Source organism: Aphelocoma coerulescens, assembly GCF_041296385.1.
Source record: "Aphelocoma coerulescens isolate FSJ_1873_10779 chromosome W unlocalized genomic scaffold, UR_Acoe_1.0 ChrW_unloc_scaf_2, whole genome shotgun sequence".
NCBI classification, from domain to species: Eukaryota; Metazoa; Chordata; class Aves; order Passeriformes; family Corvidae; genus Aphelocoma; species Aphelocoma coerulescens.
The window spans coordinates 9,132,706-9,145,241 of NW_027184081.1; positions in this window are offsets into that span (position 1 = coordinate 9,132,706).

A 12,536-nucleotide genomic window follows, 5' to 3' on the forward strand; every position below is an offset into this window, starting at 1 on the left:
AGGGACCCGAGTGATTTTTTCGCTTAAATGCAGTGTGTTTTTCGCTTAAATGCAGTTTCGCTTGAATGCGGCAAGACTCCGAATCATCGCATCAGTTATGGAGCCTGGGAAGCCGGAGCGGGAAGGATCTCAAAGCCAAGTGAAGCCGGAGACCGGAGCTCGCACGGCCGAGCAAGCCCCCGCAGGTAAGAAGCTATGGAGTACAAGGCAGGAACTCGCCTCCTAGCCAGTATCCTCTCTAAGAGAGGCGAGACTGTGAAAGATCGAGATCTTTATGACCTTATTACGTGGGCCTGGGAACAAGGATGTTTGAAATGCACTTCGCTTTTGTTTTCAACCGAAGCGTGGTGGGAAGTTGGGAACAAACTGTGGCTGTCCACGATTGAGGGTGGAAAGGAAGGTAAGGAAGCTAAAGCTCTTGGATTAACTTGGAGAGCCATGACTAACACCCTCGCAGAAATGAAAGCAGAGAGGAAGGTGGCCGCGGCAGCCATGGAAGCCCTGGGGGGTGGGGGCCCCAGACAGGAAAGAGATGGGGGTCTTACGGAGCAGAGGCCGGAGGCCAGGGCGGAGTCCAGGGTGTTGGAGGAGATGAAACAGGAAAGCCTTATAAATACGATTGCCTGACAAAAGATTTTGGGAATATGAAAACTATAAGCGACATCGAAATGAAGGCCACCTTTGAGATACCAAGTCTTAGTTACTGAACAACTGGAAAACAATGGTATGGCCGACTGAAGGTAATCCCCTCTTGATTGAACAATACCCTCTGCTTGCAGACAGGTCCAAGGGTCAGAGCAGACCCTACTAGCTCAGCAGAAGGGGTCCAAAGAGTAGTTTTTAGGAGTTAAAATGTAATACTCTATGGTAATGTAATAACTCTTATAGGCTATATGTAAATGCTATAGGATTTGTACCTTGTACTAGATTGGCTAGTGAGAATTAGAATATTCAGTACAGAAGATGATTTATTGTATTGTAACGGGGACTTTGGTCTCTTTTTACTCTCTCTTGCTCTTTCTCTTGCTCTTTTTACTCTCTCTCTCTCTCTCTTTTACTTACTTACTCTGCTCTCACCTTGGGCCTGCTCCGAGCTGTGGCTGGCAGCTCCAAGCAGTGCCCCTGTACCCACGCCCTTTGCAATAAACCGTATGTTCTAAGATCTGACTTCAGAGATCTCTCGTCTCCGTCCGTCCCGACCGTCCAACCCACCCAAGTACCTACAGTCTGGTGCCCAACGTGCTTGAAGGCCCGGTTCAGCTTTTTCCACCTGTGGGAGACTTCTCCATGGACGGTAACTAAAAGACCAGTTAGAGCCACCTGGAATGTGTCGTGAGCACGGCATACCATTGCTGCGCAGCGTAAAAGCCAGAGCTCTATAATTCTGCCGAGGCAGCCCTCGAGCACGGGGAGCCGTTACTACGTAGGGATTACCTGGAACTCTCGGAGGGAGGAAATTGCCTGGCAGTCCTCGAGCACAGGCGGCCACTGCTGCGCAGCGGCTACCTGGAGCTCTTTGAGGAAGTTTGCCGTGGCACCCCTCGAGCACGGACATGCTTCTAAGCAGTGTCGACTGGAGCTCTAAGAAGGGACCCTGCCGCGCGCCCCGAGCACAGGCGGGTACTGCTCAGCACCACCCGCACTGGAGCTCTGGGTGCAGACCCACCTGCGAGGTCCTGAGCACGGAAAGCCGTTGCCAAGCGACACCTAAAACCAGAGCTCTAAGGAGGGACCCAACAGCAGCGTCCTGAGCGCCGAGTCGAGTGCCTGGCCAGCCCCCCACGACAGACCTCTGACTAAGGACCCTGCCCCTGCGACATCTAGGTGAGTATCATACTGGTCTAATAATGGGACAAACTCACTCTGCCCATGACAGAGATCTCTATAAGCAACTTAAGTATTTACTAAGCTCCGGTCCAAGTCAATTACCTAAACAGGAGCTAAAAAACCTCTTAGAATGGACTCTGATTAATTTCCCAAATGCTGACCGTTCAGCCGTCTTTACAAGAGACTTCTGGGATACAGTTGGGGTTAAGCTCTTTAATAATATCTCCCGCCGGGATATGGCTGCCGCGGAGCTGGTCCCGGCTTGCAGAGCGCTGGTGGAGCTGTTTGCTGCGAAGGCGCCACCCGCAGCAGTTACCCCGCCAGGTCCCGCTCCTGCTGCGAGCCCGCCCCTTGCAGCCGCGAGCCTGCAACGGGGCACGGCCCCTGCCTCTTCGCCGGACCTCGCGGCTCCAGTACCCGCGGTCCGGCTGACTCGTGCCGCCCCGCCCCCCGCCCTCGCGGTCCCGGCACCCGTTACCCCGGCACCGGCCACCCCAGCGGACCCTACGGCCCCTCCCACCGCTCCCGCCATCCCGTTCGTCCCTGCTGCTCCGGTTCCCGCGGTCCCCACCCTCGGTTCCAGCGTCTTCGCGGCCCCGCCCCTCGCTTCTACCACCCCGTCCGCCAGCGTCATCGCGGCTCCACCCCCCACTGCTGCCGTCATTGTTACCCCACCCCCCGCTGCTGGCATCATGGTGGCCCCGCCCCCTGCCGATAGCCCTGCGGGGCCGGCCGCTGCCCCCCTGCTACCTACGGGTGCTACCGCTCCCCCAGCCGCGCCTGTTATGGCCGTGGCTGCCACTATAGCCGGCCCCCCGCAAAGCCAGGCGGCGACCCTTCTTCCAGCCCCCCAGGTTCCCCTCACCGCCACCGACACGGCGCCGGTGGTGGCCAACGTCCCGTCCGCGTCCGTCGCTGCTGCGTCTTCACAGTCTCCTGCCGCTCCCGAACCACCGGTGCCGACAGCGCCTGTCGCGGCCGCGCTGGCGTCCCCGGCGCCGCCTGTGCACGTTGCCGCGGGAACCCTATCCCCATTGCCCTGCCGCTCAAGCGCGCACAGCACGCCCCGAGCCGTCCCCCGGCCCCGCGGCAGCACAGATGCCTATGTCTACTCCTGTCCCTGCCAGCGTTCCTGCGCAATTCCCCGATCCCGGCACACCATCGCCCGCGCTGGGACGCGGAGCGCCCCAGCCCCGGGAGCCACCTGGTGCCAGCGCCGCAGCGTCTGCACGGACGGCTGCAGCCTCTTTCGTGCCTGCCGCTGCTCCAGCCCCGTCTCCCGGCACCGCCGCTCCGGCAGCGCTGTTCCTGCCCGCCGCTCCGGCAGCCACCCCAGCCCAGCCTACAAGCTCCCAGTGGCAGCACGCCGCGGTCCAGTCACTGACTGGCCCACCGTTCGCCATGGCCCCACCGCAACATACTCCCGCCACCTCCACGCCGGCCCTCCTGCCTCCCGCCGCCCCGGGATCATCTCCTGCCGACGGGGCAGCCCTGCCACCGCCGCCCGCCTCCGTGGCCCCAGGCCGGACCATGCCATCTCCACCGCAGTCTCCTGCTTCTCAGCTGCTGAATAGCGCGGTCCCACCGCCACCGGCATCCATGACCGTCCCGTTGCCCCCTTCCTCGACCGCGGCCGCGGCCCCAGCCCCAGCCCCTGGTTCCGCAGCCCTGCCACCTCCCGCTCTCCCCGAACCGCCCGCCACACAGACAGCCACCATCACAGCCCGCCACGTTGACCTGATGACGCCACCCACGCATGCGCAATTGCTGCAACCCCCGGACCAGCGATATCACTTCGCTCACACTCCTCCAACCACAGCACTACTCCCGGGACCAGCCGCACACAGCAGTTATCTTCCCGCAGCCCCGCCGCCACCCCCTACGGCTTTCACCTCGCCTTTAATACAGCCACCCGCACTCCCTCCGCTGTCTCCGCCGCCGCCGAATTTATACACAGCACCACCGCAGCCGTATCCCGCATCGCCTTGCCCTGTCCCTCCGCCGCCTGCCTCCCTGCCTCCGCCGCCGCATCCCGGAGCCAACCCAAGCAGCACCGAATCACACCTGCATCCCCTCGACCGCCCAGCTGCGCTATCGCCCTCCGCGCTCCTGGCACCGGATGGGACTACTTTGTATCACCAATCGTCCGCACAGCCAGAGCCAGGCACACAAACCGTGCAACGAGGAGGGGGAGGGTGGAATATGACGCCTGCTTTAATAAATACAGGACAGACTGAGAACTATTTTGCCCCTGCAAATGCCAACCCCTTAATCCCAACACAAAACAATTCCGAAAAAGAACTAAGTCTGTTCCCAAACAGCTCCGGAATCCCCCCAGTGTTTGGGACAGATTTCTCAACCCAAAATGAGACACTAAACCCTGAAAATTCGCCCGCATTAATCCCAAAAGTAGAAAACTCCCAAAAATGTTTTAATAATTTTCAATTAACAGACTGGCATGAAGTCAGACGCCAGATTTGCAAAGAGGAAAATCTAAATCCTTTAGCTATGCCTGTACTATTCAGCCAGCAAGCTGGTGGACCTAGAACACGGCAAGCTATCCCACACCATGAGATTAAAGAGCTGCGGAAAGCAATAAAGGACAGTGGTATCTGCTCCCCATATTTTAAGCAGCTGCTGAAAAGTACCCTAGAAGGACATACACCAAATGACTGTAAAAATCTTGCTAGCATAATTCTCACAGACTCACAATATATGCTATGGGAACTCAAATGGAAGAGACTGCTTGCAGGGGTACTAGCCACTTATAAACAAAGTACTGATGCAGACCTTCGTACCCTTGTCATATCTAAGCTGACTGGTGACCATCCTGATGATCAAAATGATAATCAAGTAAATTTACCCAAAACAGCTAAGCATGCTTGCCAGCATTTTTCACAAGCTTTTTCCTATTTGGGTATCCCGCAAGAAATTAAAACTGATAACGGTCCTTTGTATGTTTCACAAGAATTAACTGCATTCTTAAATGACTGGGGTGTCTGCCATACATTTGGCATTCCCTACTCCCCCACGAGTCAAGGAATAATAGAAAGGACACATCAAACTCTAAAACACATTTTAGATCAACAGAGAGGGGGAGAAGCCCAGGATACACCTCAAAGGAGGTTGAACAAGGCTTTGTATGTTTACAATTTTTTGAATAGCTCTGCAGAAGAGCCTGATCCCCCCATTTACAGACATTTCTTAAGCAACAAAAAAGCAAAACTGAAAGAGCACCCCCCAGTTTTGATTAAAAATCTAGAATCAGGAAAAATAGGACCATACAATCTTATAACGTGGGGGAAGGGGTTTGCGTGTGTTTCCACAGGTGGAGGGCTCAAGTGGGTTCCAGAAAAAAACGTGAAGCCATACCACGCATCAAAGCCTGCCAACGCCTCCACACCAGCCAGTGACCCTGCGAGTGGAAGCCAGGAAGCAAGCACCCAGACCTGAACTGGGCAGAATCACCAGAAGAAAGTGATCTGCCAAAATCAGCTCAAGAAAAGAATGGAGTTTTCTCATTTGCGCGCGTGCATGTTGCTTTTATTCTTTTGTTTTAGTTTTTGTAGTGAAGCTTTACCTGTAAATCATCCAAAGACAAATGTCTGGGTTGCTTTAGCCAAATCTGCAGGCTCCAATACCATCTGTCTATCTGACACAAGCCCTGACAAACCTTTTTCAACCGGTTTAGTTGGAATACCTCTTCCAGAAGGTTTTGATAATGTTACTCTTGATAAGTATTGGCCATATGACGATCATCATGTATCTCCAACTCCCAGCCATAGACATCAAACTTATATTGATAATTCTAAAATTGATAAATCTGACCTTCAAGAGCTAGAAATCCTAGGCTCGTTAACTATGGATACCTGCTATTTCTTTCACTTTCTAGGAGAAAACGGTCCTCATTTAAACGTTACCCCATATCACCCAGCTTATAGCAATGCAACTTCTTGGTGTAATCAAGCTAAGCTTCTTATATATGACGAACCTCATGCAGATTGCTTTAACAAACTTCCTATTCGATTCCCTAGGGGAATTTGGCTCATCTGTGGAGACAGGGCCTGGCAAGGTATACCTTCAAAAATAGATGGTGGCCCTTGTGCTCTGGGACAACTTACAATTATTGCTCCCAGTGTCAAAGAGGTAATCAAAAAGAAAAGCAGAAGGATTAGATCTTCCTGGGGACATCAGTATGAGAGTGACTGTGATAGTGACTTCCACCCTTGGAACTCTGAAAAATCAATTGTTGCAAGCATTTTTCTACCTCAGTTAAGTTCCTCAATTGCATTAAAACAGTTAAACAAGTTGGGATGTTGGCTCAGCAAGGAGGTAAATGCCACCTCTACTATGATCAGTGTTGGGGTTTTTAGTTTAGTCCTAGTTTTTTTTTCTGTTAAAGGAATTTTTTCCCATAGCATGTTGCTAGGAGATAAATGGCCATACTTGAGAGGAGATAGCCATACTTAAGAAAGACAAAAGGGCCCGGCCAGGCTTTTGTTCTCACCTGGCGGGCAGTTCAGTTTGTTCTCAGCGTCTGGAGGGAGAAGGTGCAGAGAAAGGAGCTGCTGGTTCCCGTTTTCGGCGTCTTTCCTTTCTGCTGGGAACAACACCGGGGATCCCAAAGCTGCTTTCCCTGCCCTGCTGGAGCGTGGGCTGCGGCCGCCCTACTCCGCTGCTGTTTCGAGCCTTCGCTACGCTGTAGCCGTGCTTACCCTGCCTGCCTGGAGCCCCGGGGGGTTCCCCTTTTGGATACATCTCGTCTGCCACCCGGGATTTGTGCTTGTGCCTGCCGCTCCAGCCTACCAGTCCAGCCTGCTGTTTCCGGGAACCCGGGACCAGCTGCCCACCGGTTTGTGAAGCTCCTTTGTTCCATCCTTCCCCGGGATCCCAGGGCACCAAAGCAGCCGCGTGTTCCCCGAGCTCGCTCCGGAGCGCCCCCTGCAGCCGCGGGGGAACCATCGCACCTGCCCTGCTCACCGGGAGCCGCCAGCGATCCCTGCCGGCTGTGAGCGGAACTGCACCCAAGGGGAAATAGCCTGACAGCCGAGAAGGCTGGGACTGGGTTTGTGTTTGCTGTTACTGTCATAGTTGTTGTTGTTTTGTTCGACTGGTTATATATCTACCTATCTATCTATCTATCTATCTATATATATATAGTAAAGAACTGTTATTCCTATTTCCCACATCTTTGCCTAAAGACCCTTGATTCCAAAATCATAACTCAGAGGGAAAGGGGTTACATCTGCCACTCCAAGGGAGGCTTCTGCCTTCCTTAGCAGACACCTGTCTTTCAAACCGAGACAATCAGTGATTTGTTAACCGATGAAGAGGCAGTCAGACATGCCACTTTACAAAATAGAGCTGCCAATGATTATCTTTGATTAGCACATGGGCATGGCTGTGAAGATTTTGAAGGATTATGCTGTATGAACTTATCCGATCATTCTGTTTCCATTCACAAACAGCTACAAAACCTAAAGGACCTAGCTAACCAAATCACAACAGATGATCCGTCTTGGCTAGACAGTTTGTTTGATGGTTGGAGCTTTGCACCTTGGCTAAGGGAACTCTGTAAAATAGGCTTGATTATTCTAGTAGCAATAATTATAGTTTTAGTAGCAGTACCTTGTATACTTCAGTGTGTGCAAAAAATAACGAGTAGGACTGTATCTAATATCTTAGTTGTTCATCAGAACAGGGGAGATGTTGGGGAAGATGAAACAGGAAAGCCTTATAAATATGATTGCCTGACAAAAGATTTTGGGAATATGAAAACTATAAGCGACATCGAAATGAAGGCCACCTTTGAGATATAAAGTCTTAGTTACTGAACAACTGGAAAACAATGGTATGGCCGACTGAAGGTAATCCCCTCTTGATTGAACAATACCCTCTGCTTGCAGACAGGTCCAAGGGTCAGAGCAGACCCTACTAGCTCAGCAGAAGGGGTCCAAAGAGTAGTTTTTAGGAGTTAAAATGTAATACTCTATGGTAATGTAATAACTCTTATAGGCTGTATGTAAATGCTATAGGATTTGTACCTTGTACTAGATTGGCTAGTGAAAATTAGAATATTCAGTACAGAAGATGATTTATTGTATTGTAACGGGGACTTTGGTCTCTTTTTACTCTCTCTTGCTCTTGCTCTTTCTCTTGCTCTTTTTACTCTCTCTCTCTCTCTCTTTTACTTACTTACTCTGCTCCTTGGGCCTGCTCCGAGCTGTGGCTGGCAGCTCCAAGCAGTGCCCCTGTACCCACGCCCTTTGCAATAAACCGTATGTTCTAAGATCTGACTTCAGAGATCTCTCGTCTCCGTCCGTCCCGACCGTCCAACCCACCCAAGCTCCCTACACAGGGTTGCGCAAGTCTTCGGGCTGACCGTGGGTTATCCGATGAGGGGAACAGCAGCACCCGTACGCTCGCTGTGGGAGCTACTGGACCCGGCGGGGAAGGAAGTTACCCCTCCAAAGTCTGAGGGAGAAATGGCTGCAAAGGCGGAAGGGCACGCTCCCGACCCTGGGGGCGGGGCGCAGGCGAGCAGAGGAGAAACGAGCGGTCCTAGCTGCAGGCCGAAAATGGCAGCGCATCACCCCCCTCTGCCGGACAGCGGATCATCGTCTGACAGCGAAGCAGCCTCTACGGCTTTGTTGCCCGCAGAGCCAGAGCCAGCCAGGGCTGCCGGGGGTCAGCCCCAAGAGGAGGAGAAGCACCGAGAGATGATGCATGAATTAATGAAGAAGCTTGCTGAATTGTCTACACGTCAGGACGCGCTGGAGTCTAAGGCTTGCGAAACCACACCATCAGCACCGTGGCGTCCCGTGGACATACCGGTCAAGACAGCCGCCAGAACTCCTACGTTCCCGTCGGGACAACCGGGAACAGTGCCTACGGCCCCACCCTTCCGGCGAGAGGAGGTGCAGCCGTCGCCTCCATCAGCCCCGACGGTGAGGACTGACCCATTGCCAGATGTTCTGTGTCCTAATGATTGCATCCGCATCACACAATTGTTGTTAACCACTTTACAGTTCCTGCTCTGGGAGCTAACATTAGAAAGTGGGTGGTATACGTGCCTGCCTTGTGTGGACCATGATCAAAGGTGGAATCAAGAAAGGGAGTTGCGTAAATTCTTGGGTATAGCACCAGACACAGAGGTAGAGTGGGGAATTGTTTATCTTCGATCAGCTGTCCGCCCATTTAGATTGAGTGAAGGCAGTACGGAGTGTGGCAGTATTAGGGCAAGAGTGTAGCACACAGGTTCATGTCCCGCGACAGCATGTGGTGGCCCCCGAGAGCTGGGAAGCGACCAAGCAGCACTGGGCCCACAAACATTCTGAGAGGTTTGCTTCTCGTAAGCACCCTAACCGGGTCCCACGCAATGTTGACAGCGATCCAAAAGAGACAAAACATGTGGGTCACCCTAGCTGAATTAACGGGGCAAGACTCCATGTGTCTGAGCCCGGCCACGCCAGGGGACCCATTTCGCACCTGTTTAATTGGGGTCCCATATTTTAACCCACAAGACTCCAGAGGGATGAGCTAAACATAACTTCGCAGATGCTTGACGAGCTAAGCGCAGATGTTACTAGTGTTAGGCATGCAATATTACAAAATAAGTCAGCCATTGATTTTCTACTATTAGCCCACAGCCACGGCTGTGTGTGGAGAGCTTATCTGAGGAATGGTTGCGCAGTAGAGGACATGATAAGATAGAGCCTTGCGGAATGCAAGGTCAGTTTATCTTGGGAAAAGCGGTTTCTTATCAGCAGGATATGTAACAGGATACAAACCAGCCAGCCCCGCAGAAGGAGCAGACTGGAATGTGGAAAGGCGTGTTGTTCCCACGAGAGAAGATGACCAATCATGAGCTCAGCTTTTGCAATATGTATGAGCTGTTTAAGTGCTGTATGAGATGAGAAGACAATAAAGTTGAGACTTGCTGATCATGAAATCATGGTGCGTGTCTCCCGCGCCTCTCCCGACAGCTGTGAAGAGTTCCAGGGTATGTGCTGTATGAATCTTTCTGACCACTCTGTCTCAATTTAAAAGCACCTCTCTGACCTCCAGAGGGGCCTGCACAATCTTCAAGAGACCGACGACCCTATTGGAGATTGGCTTAAGGGTCTGGGTATCACCGGATGGCTGCGTACCTTGGTAGTAGAAGGCTGCCAATTGCTATTTGTAGTTATATTAGGCTTAATAGCATTTGAGTGTATTTTTTCTTGCATTAAAGCGGGGCTGCAAAAGATCATTGACCAGGCCTGGGTTGCCCAAAAAGAAAATGGGGGATGTGTAGAGGGAATTCCTTGTGGAACAGGGGCATATGATACCCTAAGAAAGTCTGGCCAACCCAGGGTTGCTGAGGAAGAACCCCTGAACTGGCCTCAGGCTGCAGGCAGGCCTGGAAGACAACTGGCAGCAGGCAACCTTGAAAATCCTTGGCAAAGTTATACACTGGTCGGCTCCCCCACTGCTTAGAGGCTGTCTCGTGGGAATAGGGCGTGAAGCTTTGCAAAGTAGATATAAGTTAGTGAAAGTAAACAATAAAGCAGAGAAAGATGCTCAAATCATATTGGTGTTCGTGTCGTTACTCTGGCTGGCTCCCCTGCACTCGGGACCCCCCCCCCCCCCCCCCCCCCCCCCCACTAAACCAAACCAAAAATAGGTCAAATTGGAAAAGGCCATGGGCCTGGACAGCAGTGGCAAATTGATTTTACGGAACTTCCGAGAAAAGGGGACTATCAATATTTGCTAGTGGTGACAGATACTTTTTCAGGATGACCAGAAGCTTTTCCTACTAGAACCGCTAAGGCTCGAGAAGTAACCAAAGTGTTACTACAAGAAATAATACCGCACTTCGGAGTTCCAGCCACAATGTCCTCAGATAGGGAACCACATTTTATTTCAAGGGTGGTACAACAAATTAGTTGACATTTAGGCACAGATTGGGAACTCCACATTCCATACCACCCCCAGTCGAGTGGTCAAGTAGAGAAAATGAATCATTTGATTAAACAGCAAATTGTGAGACTAGGGCAAGAAGCTAACCTACCCTGGCCCCAATCTCTTCCACTTGCATTGTTGTGAATTCGGACCAAGCCCAGAATTAAAGAAAAGCTAAGTCCCTTCGAAAAACTTTATGGGAAACCATATGGGGTACAAAAAGGAATATCTACCCAAATTGGGGAAGAGATGCTAACCACCTATATGATTGCTTTAGACAAACAGCTTAGAGAAATTGGAAAAACATGTGGCTGGAACTCGAAGTCAAGGCTTGGATGGTCCTGTACATGAGATTCAGCCTGGAGATTATGTATGTATTAAGTCTCTTACAGAAAAAACCCTGGAACCACAGTGGGAAGGACCATTCCAGGTGCTTCTCACCACTTACACCGCGATTAAGATCAGAGAACAGAGTGCCTGGATTCACCATACTCGGGTAAAGAAGGCTCCAGAGGCCCCTTGGAAAGTGACCCCTCGTGATGATGAACTGAAATTGAAGTTTACCCAAACAAAATGAAAATGTTAGGGTGGCACGCAAGTATAACCAAGAAAATTCTTTTCTTCACAGTCATAATTGTAGCCTCCAGTTGGGAAGTTATTCATAGGAGAGAAGACATATGGTCCCAAGCCTTTATGCAGTTCACTGGACTCATGGGGAAATATTCTGATTTAAAGGATTTAAACCTGCTGACTGTGGTCATGCACGGAAACCAAGTGTATACAAAGCAAGAATGGGAAAAACAACAAAAAACTTGGCAGCTCCAGGGAACTGTAGGAGAAGAAATCAAAATAGGATGCCGAATGATTAACAGAACTACTCATAAAAAAGAAACCCAAATGAGTGTTTCAACTACTCCTACAGACAAATATAATGAAATCTGTAGTCATTCAAGTGAAGTAGATTGCTGGTATAATTTTACATTAGTACAGACCATTGAAGTGGTTTGTCTTTGGGCCCAGGACAGTAATGGACTCTCATTCAAATCCAGATACATACCATGGCTAGGCCTACTACAACCTACACCAGCAATCGAATCCAAACCCAGGTCACACCACTTAAGCCTGAACCAAAGATTTATGAGATTGGCCCCTATGTAGTGAGGAACACAGGCCAGCAATTACTGCTGTTTAATCCAGAATGGTCTCTTAAGCGTGTAGAACTACTAATGCAAATTAATATTTCTGAGATACAACCAGCCTGCTCCCCTTTAATTCAAACATCCTTTGAAGGGTGGACAGCCTGGCTGCAAAAGCAAACACCCCTCTAAGGCAGAATGCAGAGACACCTGACTGGCATGCTAGGAACAGGACTGGGAGTCCTAAAAGGAATTAATTCAGAGATACTGATGAATAAATTTGCCACGGCAACTAGTGACCTGACCAAATTAAAACAGCCCCTACAATCCTCCCTAGTAGCATTAGGAAATAGCCAGTGGCAAGTCTCAAAAATACTCCCAGACTTTGCAGACACCAGCAGCCTGGACCACAGACGGATATTAAACACTCTTAGTATAGCTCAAGACAACGTATCATTAGCCCTTAGCTGCATACAAGCCCAATTATGGATGCAGTCAACAGCTTCCTTAATTATAAGAGAAGGAAATGAAGGTGTGTTCCCTATTGAAATCCAAGAAGCTGTTTGAAATAATGCTACTAAATTAGAAAGAAAGCTCCAATCCTGGTGGACCTTGGTAAATTTCACCTAT